The sequence below is a fragment of the Pituophis catenifer genome, unplaced genomic scaffold, assembly GCF_029215685.1.
Source record: "Pituophis catenifer annectens isolate HBS135680 unplaced genomic scaffold, rPitCat1.0.hap2 SCAF_6, whole genome shotgun sequence".
NCBI lineage: Eukaryota > Metazoa > Chordata > Lepidosauria > Squamata > Colubridae > Pituophis > Pituophis catenifer.
In genome coordinates, this window is record NW_027256886.1 from 36,827,695 (window position 1) to 36,841,621 (window position 13,927).

Sequence of the window (13,927 nt, forward strand, 5' to 3'; positions counted from 1 at the left end):
AAGAAATTCTGAAGGATTTACACTGAATGTTTCATATACCCGTATTTATTGGAGTATAGGACACACTTTTTTCCCTTCTAAAAGAGGGGTGGAAATGTTGGTGCGTCTTATACACTGAATACAGGCATTTTTGGCCTCCCAAAGCCCTGCCTTGTTCGTCCCATTTTTGTGAAAAATAGGCCCATTTTTCACAAAAACGGGGGTGTTTTTGCCCGCCCCCAGCCCCCAGGAGCACTGTGCAGGCCTCCCAAACCCTTTGCGTGCCCTATTTTTCACAAAAAGGGGCCCATTTTTCACCCATTTTGGCGAAAAACAGGGTGCGCAGAGAATTTGGAAGGCCTACAGAGTGCTCCTGGGGGCCGGGGAGGGCAAAACCCCTTTTTTTTTCTTACTTACCTCTTCAAAATTTTGGTGCATTTTATGCATGGTGCGTCTTATAGTCCAAAAAATACGGTATTTGCTGCCTCAAAACTGAGGAAACTATGCAATCAAATCATTAAACTTCCAAGGCACAATCAAAGGATTTTTAGGTCTGAAGAAGGTTCATGAGCTGCATGTGGTTACAGAATAGCAAGTTGTAAACTCTTGCAAAGATACATCATCATTGTGGTAATAAATATTATGTCCTTGGTTAATTCTGGATATGAAGTAGCTTCTTCAGTCCCAATCAGAAGCCAATTATATGCTATAATAGTGGATTCCTGCTCTATGCAGAGGATTGAACTAAATTGCCTCTGAAGTCCTTCCAACCCCTTAGATTCCATGATTGATTGTTATTGTGTAGTAGCTGCTGTTCTTACATTTTTAATAAAAATGAGTTCAAATTCTAAAATGAACACAGCTTCTTCGTTGGTTCTACTGATAATGTTTTTATAGCTCACCTGGCACCTGATCTTACACTGTTTAGTACCAGACAGAGATTTCTTTTCTTTTTCATGTTTTTAAATACAACATTTGATTCCCTGGTTATTGCTTATGGTGCCAAAAGCAATTCTTCCAAAAAACTACAAAAAGAATTGCAGGGATTATTCCAGGCAATCGCCAGGAGTCAAAAACTGACTTGAAGAGCCAACATATTCAACATATCATGAATAGGATTTTACTGGGTGATTGGTGATGCTATTTTGCTTCCAGATCATTTTGTCTGCAATAAGCTATTCCACTTAAAACACACTTTCTTGTCATTATTTTCCTCCTTATTACATTTTATATTTCCTTTCTTATTTCTTCCCATTATAATTAAAAAGATAAAAATTAATACAAGTTGAAAAATAAAACTTAAAAGAGAAAATACTACGAAAGAAAAATAGAAAGAAAAATAAGAACATAGTAAAGAAAAAGAAAAATATATGAAGAGGTGACTTTCCCCTCCATTCAACAAGTATAAATAATTTTAGTAACTTATTGACTTCTTTTAAAATACAATAAATGATCATTTCTTCTCTTATTCCATCTTTTATCTATAAATAATCCCTTACAACCTCATATTTTTAGTCCTGGCCAGTAAAATTCCATTGAGAGTTCCTAGAGAAACATATTTAGTTTAATCTTGATTAAATAAACTAATTTTATATTTACTCTTTTACTTTTAACAATCTTGAGCTTTAATCCCTTCAAATAATGTTCTAAAACTTGATTTCTTTTCATTTGTTCTCACAAATCCTACAAAACTTTAGCAGATCTCTTTTGTAAATCCAATATAGGACAGTTAGCCAAGTGATTCTCATGGTTTATTTGCATATCCCTTTTAACTGATAAAACATTAACTAGTTCTGTCCACTAGTGTTTCCAAAGATGCTTTTCCAAAGATGCTTTTTCGAAGAGCAATTGGATTTCTTGGGTTTTTTCCTCCTTGAAAACATTTTGCTTCTCATTCAAGAAGCTTCTTCAGTTTAGTTCAGTGCAGAAGGTTCTTGGATGAGAAGTGAAAAAGATGTTCAAAGAAAAACAACAAAAAGTCCAGTTACCCTTTGGAAAAGCATCTTTGTGGCAACTGTTACTGGATGATTGAGAATCTCTATGGATGTCCACAAGTGTTGTTATTAAAACATCAACTACTGTTATGTCCAGTATAGAATCTTTTTCCATATCGTTCTTTTAGCCTGTCATTTTTTAAAATTTAACTTATGAGTCCATTCAAAAATATCCTTCAACACATCCAGTGTTAAAATATTTTGCTCCATTTGTTATTAGTAAGCCAAATTTAAATGTTCTTTAATTTAAATTTAAATTTTCATTTTCCTGATAGTTCCTTTTAATGTCCAATATTTAAATCTTATCCTATCATGCTTTTTAAAAATTCAGAACAACAACCTTTTCCTACAGGAAAGATTCTTATAATTAATCGTTTCAAATCTATTTGGATTGTTAATTGATTTGTAACTTTCCAAACCAATCTAATCAGTCTCTCTCTCCCTCTCCCACCCTCCCTCTCTCTGTTGTTGGTTAGATGGATGGATGGATGGATAGAGACAGATAGATAGATAAATGATAGATCGGTAATTTTTAATTTAAGATTAGTGGTCTTAAAAAGTAATTCTGAAAAAATAAATGAGTTTCAGCACACTTTGTGTCCATATAGGCTACATTATATTGCAACCTTGGATGAAATCCTGTAATTCCCAGCCTCTTGACTCACAACAAAAACATTGGTTTCCAAGGTTCTGGAGTACATGTGAATGATCTCACAATCTTTCCTTTTTCTGGAAAGACAATGTTGGTTAGGATTCTCCGCTTGGCTGCCAATTTCCACTGCAATGCTGTCCCTGCTCCTTTAGGGGTTTAGTTTGCCATGAATCATCACTGGAAGTAATTTTAATTCTCAAAGTAGTCTGTAAAACCTTTAAAGGAAGGAAGCAGTGTATCAGTATGTCTTAAATATTATACTGGATTTTAAATTGATTGGGCTGAATGGTTTTGAATAGTTTCCTGGATGGTAAAGTTATGGCTCCTTTGTTCCCAATTGTGCTTCACCACTCCTATACTACACTCCTAGTCAGGGTGAAATGTAAAATTTATTACTACCGGTTCTGTGGGCATGGCTTGGTGGGGTGGGGTGGGGTAATGTGACTGGGTGGGTGTGGCCAACTTTTGTTTTTTTAAAAAAACTTTTCAAAGCATTTTTTCTAATGCTTTGAAAAGCCTCTGCCAATCAGGCAACTCAGCTGGGATCATCAGAGACTTTTCAAAGCATTTTTTTTACCACCTCTTCAGCCAAGAGGTTGCCAAGAAAAAAATACTTTGAAAAGCCTCTGATGATCCCAGCTGAGCCGCATGATCATCAGAGGCTTTTTTTTTTTTTACTTTTAAAAGCATTTTTTCGTCAGAAGAGGTGTAGAAAAAATGCTTTTAAAAGTAAAAAAAAAAAAGCTTCTGATGATCGTGCGGCTCAGCTGGGCATGGTGGGGGGGATGCAGGGATTTTTGCTACTGGTTCTCTGAACCACCCGCCGCCATCACTACTGGATCGGGTGATCTGGTCCGAACCGGGAGCATTTCACCTCTGCTCCTAGTATAGTAGAAAGCTTGGCAGGAACTATAGTGGTGTAGTGTTAGAATACAGTATTGCAGGCTAATTCTGCCAGCAGTTCAATTCTGACTGCCTCAAGGTTGGTAAAATGAGGACCAGATTGTTGGGGGCAATATACTGATTCTGTAAACTGCTTAGAGAGGGCTGTAAAGCACTATGAAGCAGAACATAAGTCTAAGTGCTATTGCTATTTGTTATAATTATTATTCTAGAAACATGAAGTGAAAATCAAATTTCATCTATATTTGAACTAGGTGGCCAAATGTCAAAACCCAAGATAAGTGTATGTACTAGTGCTAAGTCTGTAGTCTTTGCTACATTGTATTTAGTTTCTGGGATACAGGAATATAATGTTTTCTTTTATCTGCTTCATTGTTTGTATTTATGGAATATTTTGAACTGATAATTCCTTATTTATTTATTTTATTTTATTTATTTATTTAAATTTCTGTACCGCCCTTCTCCTTTCGGACTCAGGGCGGTGAACAGCCAAAAATACAAAATTTACAAAATTTATTTAAATTAATTCTTCATAAATGTTCATTTTGTTTGGGGTTCACCAGACTCCATTGTATCAAATAAAATTCTATTTTTATATTCTGTTTTTCATTCTGACTTCAGATACCATCATGCTTGCCTCTGCGTTTTGTCATTCTCAGCCCTTATCTCTTTATCATTTCCAATTTATAACTTTCTGGTTCTTTTCAGAAAATCCCTGTAGTCTCTCCAGTATAGAATGCAACCATATATCCTACCTGCCTGTTAAAAAATGCTACTCTCCTTTAACAGCATAGGTTAGGTCTTCAAGCAAAAATTACATAAATATAATTATGCAAATTAATAATTAAATACTTTTAACAATTGTGGGTTAAGAGGATAGGTAACTGGCTAAAGGACAGGGAGTGGAAGGCATAAATAAATGGACATTAAAATGCTACTTAATAGAAGTACAAATTTGTGTTATTGTTATTCTTTGCAGAACTCAAATAGAGGTAATTACAATATCAGTTTTATAGCATCTATTGGTGTTGAAATGTATTTTGAATTAAAAGCTCCAATATACATTTCAAATTTTAATTATTCAATTCGGAATGTTCCTATGTATACTTGTTTCAGTAGCCTTGGCAAAATAAAGTTTTTGAAAACTGAAACTAATCAAAGATCTTTTCAAGATGTACAATGAGACAAGAATAACTGAGTTTTTAGGCAGGTGCTGTTACTCACTTTAAATACTGATAAATGGATAGCAAATATTTTCAGGCAATAAAACATCCTAGAGATAAAAGCAGTTTCACTCTCTGCTAAGAGAAGTGTATGTCTTTAAAGGAGAAAAAATAGATTCTTTCCTAATAAAAATTAGAAAAATAAAAGTATTTACTTAGATTTAGTGTTCAATGTTTCTTGTTTAATTTTTAGTTCATCTTCTGTAGTAATACATTTTGAATGCTTGGTTTTGACATTTAATGTTTCAGAAATCTTTCTGTAATGTTACTCCAGAGCTGTAAGTGGTGGATCTGATAATACATTGATCCCCCCAAATTCATTCCCAGGACATGGCTGAGTAATCTTCTCTCTGTCCCTCCTTGTGGCTTCTCTCAATATCCAGTTTTTACCTAGAAAAATTATACGACTGTGCATTTTAAATACAACTTCTCAGTTTGATGAAAAGGGCAGAATTCTTGGAGAGAGGCAGTTCTGCAAGTAATCTGGCCCTGTGCCATTCAGGCCTTTAAAAGTGATAACATGCACTTTGAATTCTTTTAGAGCCTTTGAGGCCACCTCCAGGTTTATCTGTGTCATCAGGATCACCTGAGTGGTGCAAATGGGTATGGACAGTGGTGGGATTCAAGTAATTTAACAACTGGTTCTCTGCCCTGTTGATTTCTTCCAACAATCAGTTTGCCAAACTGCTCAGAAAGTTAACAACTGGTTCTCCCGAAATGGTGCGAACTGGCTGAATCCCACTAGGTATGGAGACATCTTGGAAATATTGAAAGGACTGTATGGTAGACTGGAGATAGATGATATTTTATCTTTTGGCTGTTCACCGCCCTGAATCCTTTGGGAGTAGGGCGGTATATAAATCCAAAAATAAAATAAAATAAAATAAATAAATAAAAATATCATATTCCCCCCCTTCTGTTGAGAGAGGGCTGTTCAATTTTGACATAGATGGCCTATTTAACCCGTCTTTCAAACCAGTGGTCCTCTCTGTCAAAAATGTGGACTTTACTGTTTTCAAAAAGTGGCCATTGTCTTTTAAATTCAGATGGACTGCTGAATCTTATCCTCCTGATGGGTTTGTTCTCCTATGTTGTGCCGTGCAGTTTATGAAGTGGTGGTTTTGCTTCCCTAATGTACAGATCTGCACATGACCCTCGTTGCATTGTACTGCATATACCACGTTGCTCAGTTTGTGTCTGGGTGTTTTATCTTCGGGGTGGTCAAACTTCTGTCTTAATGTAGTCTTGGGTTTGAAGTGTGCATGTATGTTGTGTTGGCTGAAGATCCTTCTGACTTTTTCCAATATTCCTGCAATGTATAGAATGACAATCTTGCTTTGTTTATTGTACTTGTCTCTTATGGAGCAGCTCCTGTTGGGTCTTTTTTGAGATTTGATGAAGGGCACTTGGGATAGCCAAACTTTCTGAGGGTTTCCTTGATGTGTTTTAGTTCTTTTTCTTTCCCACATTTGCTGGTAGGTAGGCCTTCAGCTCAGTGGTGTAGGGTTCTGATAACTCCTGTTTTGTGCTCCAGTGTGTGATGAGAATCTTGAAGACAGCAAAGTCCATATTTTGGTCAGAGAGGACTGCTGGTTTGAAAGAGAGGTCAAAGAGGCCATCTATGTCAACATTGAAAAGCCCTCTCTTAATAGAGGGGGAGGGATACGACATCATCTATCTCCCGTCTACAACACTGTCCTTTCAACAGTTCCAAGCTGGCTTCACACCCATTTGGGTGACCCTGGCAACATGGAAAAACCCCTAGGTGACCTCAAGGACACTCTAAAGTAATGCAAATGAGCTGTTTGCAAGGACTATAAATCCTTCCATTACCCACCATCCAGTCATAGGTGAAGAAGCTTTTTGGATGAGAAGTGAAACACTTCAGAGAAAAACAAGAAAGTCCAGTTGCCTCTTTAAAAAGCACCTTTGAGACAACTATGATCTGGATGACTGAGAATCTCCATAGATATTTGCAAGGAAATGGTTTAGTGATAATGCAGAACAATTGCAAAATGACAGCTATTTAGGGAGGGTACCTATGTTTTCCTATGTACTGTAGAACTCTGTTTCCTTCTTTTGACTGATGATAAAATATGTATTTATTTAGACAAGTTTTTGCAATAGTTAGAAAGAATATCTTCATCCCCAGCTGAACTTCTCAGAGAATGCAGACTAATGATATGTCTATATGTCTTTAAAACATTTACACTGTTCATGCATAAAGAATCTTTTATTAGAATTATTATCCTTGCTCAGTAAAGAAATAAATAGTTTAATTGGTGGCTACAGAGACAATTTTCAGTACTTTTGCTATGGCTAAGCATTTTGTACCACCACAAATGAATTAGCAATTAGGAATACTCAGTTTTTAAATGAACCAAAAAGAACTTATGAATCTGCTGCCAGTGCTTTATACCAGTTTTAATAATTAGATATTTCCCTCATTCTTCTGTATGTGAGTCTATCTGTTTGAATTTTGAGTTTTTTCCCACCTTTTCAAGACAAGGCTTTGTCCATTTTTAATTATTTTTTGGGGGGGGTCATAACTAGTTTTCCAGCTTTTACACCTGAGGCTTTGGGCATATACATTCCACAGCCTGTAATAATCCACACTCTTGTCACCACATTAAATTTAATTTGTCTATGTAATGGCAATTTGCTTATATATGTAGTACTTTCATCTCCATAAAATATTAATATCTTTCTGATCACATACTGCGATTCAGACATTAATTTATGCTTGAGTGGTACTGGAGCACTTTAGAATTATGCATCATATTCCTGACAGTATTTAAGGGTTTCAGTATAAAATTGCTGTCAAACCCTGCCTGTAATCCTCAAACCCGATAAACAAAATTTGCATGGGTTGTAGATTGGGTTGCAAACCTCAAAAATTGTCATAAGCCCAATACATTTTATTCCTTAATTGTCACAATAGCCACTATTAAATTAATTATTATTAATTCATATGCAAGTGGTCACACTCTCATGAGTTTTGATAGATCTGCTGGGGAATAATCAATTAAATTCTATCACATTTTCCTTTTTCCTCAAACCACACATGGATCACAGCTACATGTATTGTATCCACATTCCACATATGATTGCAGAAATGACCTAGCCCCATTTACATGTCCATATAATTATTATTCATGGAGAACAAGAAATATATGCTGCAGTATGTTAGCAGATGAAAACAAGGAGAAAACTCTTCAGTTGCTGACATGGTATTTAACAGATGTTATTTTTACTATTTTTTTTAACAGCTTGTAGCTGAAAGCTTTGAAGTTCCTTCAAAATAGCATAATCGGAATGAAGATGTTTTATACCTTTTTTATTCTTTGTTAAAATATGTGGGTTGAAATCAATTTACTGATCCCTTCCCAGAGGCAGCAAAGAAATTTTAATCTATTGCAGGTGAAATAAAGAGCTGTTTGCAGCATAAAAACTAGCATATATAGATGCATAAACATTTATTGTTTCTTGCAAAAATTTTATAAAAATTCATAAAACACAAGAGGTAGTAATAGTACTTTTGCAGTATTTCTTTACTGTATCCAAATGTAACCTTAATAAGAACCCAGTGGCTTTTTCAAATTAAGGTTAGTGACAATTTTATAATTTAGTTTGAAATTTTGCAGCATGCAATGAAAAATTCAGAATTCTATAAAAAGTTGAATTAAACACATAAGAAAATCAGGTTGCCTGAAATATTTTAATTCACTGTTTTGCACAGAAAATTCATTATTAAAGTTCATTTTATTACAATTTTATTCAATTTCAAGAAATAACTAAATACAAAATAACTATAAAAAGGAGGGAGAGAAATTCAAAAGAGGAAAAGGAGCGCTGGTGGCTCAGCAGACTAATTAACATCTACTTACATCTGCTGCCTGCAATTACTGCAAGTTCACATCTCACCAGGCTCAAGGTTGACTCAGTCTTCCATCCTTTCTAAGGTAGGTAAAACGAGGACCCAGATTATGGAGGCAATAAACTGACTTTGTATAAATATACAAAAGTATGAAGACTATTGCTTAATGCACTGTAAGCCGCCCTGAGTATCCAGAGAAGGGCGGCATATAAATCAACTTTTAAAAAAAAAAGGTTAAAGTTCTTTTCCAAAGCTTTTGTCATTTTGAGATACTGTATCTTCAACAATCTGTCCAGGAAACTTCTTCTAAATAGTGGTTTCAATCAGATGGATTTAAAATCTGATCCAGAAAGAAAAAGTTACAAAAACCAACTTGAGGTTCTGACAAGATAAATTAGGTAATGTCAATAAGCGGAAATCAGAATCTCTAGACCAGGGGTGTCAAACTGGCGGCCTGCAGGCCAGATGCATAACACACAGGCCAGGCCCACCCCAGCTCTGAAGGTGGAAAATGTCATGATACATCACGTGATGGCCATGCTCTAGATTAATGTCAGAAGGTGGCTTCTGAAAAAGGTTCTAATAAAGTTGATTCAAAAGAAAAAGTAGCACCTTGGATAGCGCCATGCGATGTTTATCTTGTAGTGTCTACAGAGGAAGGTTCCTCTAACTGTGCCCTATGCAACATCCCTGTTGCTCAAGCAATTTGAAGTACTGTAGCATTATGCACAGACTTGCTGTTTTGGCCCTGTAAGGCCTATGCTATGTTTGTATTGTGGCCCGAGTGTAATCATGCATCATATGGAAATTGAAAGAAATAGCAGGAAGATCTAAGTGATAGTTCTGTACAGTTCTGTCAAACCTGCTGCATTAAAGAGAAAACATTTTATTTTACAGGAAAGCCAGGAGATACTCAGAAAGCATTAGTAATGGAAGGGTTTCAAGATTTTTAATTCAAAAAATTATTGCAAAGATTTAAAACATGTATGGAAAAGGGCAACACCCTAATTCCCCAAAAGATGAGATGAATATTGAAAAACATATACATTTGATGTAAAGTAGATAGATTTTTTCTCTTTCTCTCATAACAATGATGTTAATCCCAGTACAGTTAGGTAAGATCAAGGAAGGAATCACTACATAGACTTCAGTGAGATATAATACCAATACATCATCAGCCGCGTGAGCTGTCGTGGGTGCACCTAGGTACAGCCACATTATACCAATTCTCCGTGAGCTGCACTGGCTCCCTATTGGTCTCCAGTCACAATTCAAGGTGTTGGTTATTACCTTTAAAGCCCTACATGGCTCAGGGCCAGGTTATCTTAGAGACCACCTTCTGCCGCATAGCTCCCAGCGACTGGTAAGATCTCACAGAATTGGTCTCCTCCGGGTCCCATCAGCTAAACAATGTCGGCTGGCAGGCCCGCGGGGAAGGGCCTTCTCTGTGACTGCCCCAGCTCTCTGGAACGAGTTACCTCCTGAGGTCCAGACCATCCCCACCCTATTGGCCTTCCGAAAAGTGGTGAAGATCTGGCTTTTCCGGCAGGCCTGGGGCTGTTGATCTCACTCTTGTGATCTGGCAAGATCTGGCCATGAATGGTATGAATGAGTTTTTAATGTTTTTAATGTTTTTTAATTTTTCAATGTCTTTTTAGAATGATTTTTAAAATGTATTGTGAGCCGCCCTGGGTCTTCGGAGAGAGGCGGCATATAAATTAAATTAATTAAATTAATTAAATTAAATCATCTTGGAAACTGGAAGAGGAATTTCTTACCTTTATAGTGAGTTTATTATGGTAGCATTTCTTTGAACGTTTTGAACTGCTTCTCAGATTCTTTCCAACTAGGCTGAGTTACTGTTTATGAGATAAATTGCCAGCAGATTCATCTTCTCTCTTACAATTGTTCATGTCTACTTTCCCCTCTATTATTTTTTCTATCTCCCTACAATTTTTCACATCCCAGGAGCATCTAGTAAAGATGAAATATGAATGATGCAAAGCAGCAAAAATGCACTTCTTCACACAACACACAATACAATTATGAAACTTGCTGTTCATATGATGATTGCTACTAAATGGCATGGGTGTAAAATTAAATCAGCAGACAAATCTCTTAATATGTTAATGAGCACTCCACAAAGCATTCATTTCCAGGTACTTGGATGAAGAAAAGTAGCCCTCACTTCTAAGTATGAGCATCTGTACTGCTTTGCTGAAGAAAAAAGTTTTCTAAAACAAGGGGACTGGGACAAGTAGTTTGACCCCACCTTGACATTCTTAATTGAAATACCTAGGGCAGCTGCATTGTGTCTGTGATGCAAAGTGCCAGAGAGATAGTGTTTTTATTCTATCAATATATCTTTGAACATGTAAGTGGAATAGTGTTCTTATACAAATACCCTGCTTATAGGCTTCTCATATTTATCTGGCATGTTGACCACTTTGGAAATAGTAAATATGGCTAGGCAGGGCTTTGGTCTCATCCAGCATTTTTATTTTGGTATAACTAAGGAGCAAGGACAACTGTAATTTTAATTGATTATGGGTAACCAAGTAAATTTTTGGTGATCACTTAAATATATAACTCTGGTTTGTTTGATGATCCATTTGGCTATCTGTGGTGTTCCCAGGAGTCTTCTCCAACACCAAAGTTAAAAAACATCAATCCTTTCAATCCTGCTTCTTCAAAGTCCAACTTTCACTTCCATAGGGCAACACAGGAAATACTATTGCTTGCATTGCTTGCATTACTCTGATCTTTGTGCGGGCAGACTCTGAATATCTTTTCGAAGGTTTTCATGGCTGCTCTGTCAAGTGCTAATCTACAGCATATTTCTTGATGAGGGACCTTTGAGGCACAAAGTTTGTCTGACACCAATATTAGTAGGCTTTAGATATCAAATTAGTTTTAGTCAAACATTTAAAAGTTGCTAATACAAAGCTATGTAAATATATACCTGTAATTTATATTGTCTATTCTGACAGAAGTCCCTTTAAATCCTGTTAAATTATGTAGTACCTGCTCTAAGATAAAACAAATAAGACTTCTGTGGTATTTTAAAGATTATCCAAGGTAAATCCTATTACATGAGTGGAATTAGCTACCATGTAGAAACAACAAAAAAACTTCTAGGTGACTGAAACTGTTATTTATTGGAATAATAAACAATTAATCTTTAAGGTGGCAGTAGAAACATATCTGTTTTGGCTGCAAGAGACTATTATGCTGTTTTTCTGCAAATTCTATGGAAACGAATGTACTTATTTATTTGTTCATTAGATATATATGGCCACCTATCTCACCAAGGGTGATACCGGGTAGTGTACAATAATACAATAAAACAATGCATCTATAAAAACATTCATATAAATATATAAAAAAATCAAGGCCAAAGATTCAGATTGTAAAAATATACCAACCTAAGATATGGAAACAGTATCTACCTCAGTAGTATAGCCATCTGACCATATCTCTGGTTCCCTGGAATCCCCAGGCCTGGTGACATAATTTTTCTTAAGGGACTTAGAGAAAATCAAAATGAATTGAGCTAACTGAACCTTGGGTTAGGGAACAGTGTATTACACTAGGTGGGTGCCACAGCAGAGATGGTCCTACTAAATGTATGTCCCTAAAGGAGGACCCAAAACATGCCTTCTCTGCCATATCTAATGGGATGGGCTGATATAATAGTGGAGATGTTCCCTCAGATAACCTGGTCCCATGCCATAAAGGGCTTTAAAAGTTAAAACCAACATCATGAATTATACCCAGAAGCAAACTGGCAACAGTGTAGAAGCTTCTGGATACTCTTCAAGGGAACCCCAATGTAGAACACCTTACAATAGTCCAATCTGGAAGTAACTACAACATAGGAGACTGTGAACAGTGCCTCCTGATCCAGGAATGGACATAACTGGCACACAATATGAAATTGTGCAAAAGTCATTTTAGCCAGGACTGCTATCTGTTTTTCAAGCAGGAATTCCCACAATTGGGAATTGTGATCCCCAGATTGCACACTGCATCTGTCTGGGGCGGTGCGATATTATCCAAAGCCAAAGACAGCATAGTTCTGGAACCAGTTGGCCCTAAACATCAAAACCACTTCATCTTGCCAAGATTCAGTTATTCTATTGTTCCCCATTCAGACCCTCACAGCCTCCAGACATTGGGATGAGACATTCATGACACCACTTAATTCAACAGGGGCAGAGATATGGATATCATCATCATACTGATGTAGCTTCATGTAGATGTTAAACAGGATCTGAGAGTGAACTGAGCACTATGGCATCTCTCATAGTAGGGGCTGAGGATGGGACATTTATTTGCAATTCAACACTGACTGGAATGAATCCTAAAGATAGGAAGTGAACCAGTACACTGTGTTGACCATCCTCAATCCTCTGAGGCAATCCAGAAGGATACTATGTTCGATAGTATTGACAGCCATCAAGAAGTCAACTAGGGCAGGCAGGGATACTTACATAATGCCTGTCCAGCCTACACTAGAGGTAATCCAAAACTGAAACCAGTACCAATTCTATCACATATATCCGGATAATTTGTTTCAGCTGAGCCCCTCTGGAGCTGTTGCACAACCATCTTTTTAACTGCTTTCCCAAAAAAAGGGAAGGTAGAAGACTGGATGAAAATTGTCCAGTTTAGTGGAATCCAGCAGGGGTGAAATCCAGCAGGTTCTGACAGGTTCTGCAGAACTGGTAGCGGAAATTTTGAGCAGTTCAGAGAACTGGCAAATACCACCTCTGGCTGGCCCCAGAGTGGGGAGGGAATGGGGATTTTGCAGTATTCTTCCCCTGCCATGCCCACCAAGCCACACCCACCAAGCTGCATCACACCCACCAAGCCACACCCACAGAACTGGTAGTAAAAAAAATTGGATTTCACCACTGGGATCCAGCATTGACTTCTGGAGTAGGGGGCAAAGCAAGACCTCTTTAAAAGGCAAAGAACAACCCCTTCACTCAAATAACAATTAATCACTGCTAGAACTCACTTACATGCACCTCCTAGGGCACTTTAACAATCTTGTGTAAGGGTACAAGGACTTTTAATTTATGCTAAATAGATGTTACTGCTGTCACTACGATTGTTGCTCTAGTTCTGTTTATATATGTTGTAAGGCCTTTGAATGCTTCAGAAATGTTTCATCAGAAGTGATCTGGGTTCCACAGGTTAGCACCTGCTTAAAGCAGCTGGGTATTTTTTTAAGTTTCTGATTTAAAAAAAAAAAATCTGATTTCTGATTAATCTGCTTTAATAAAGTGATATG

At 36.8% G+C, this 13,927-nt stretch overlaps 1 protein-coding gene across 2 annotated transcripts in view; it reads left to right on the forward strand.

The window, feature by feature from the left end:
• The window catches only part of EPHB1 (EPH receptor B1), a 360,618-nt gene that overhangs the window by 126,154 nt on the left and 220,537 nt on the right, over positions 1-13,927 (forward strand). The gene's annotated exons all lie outside the window — the stretch shown is intronic.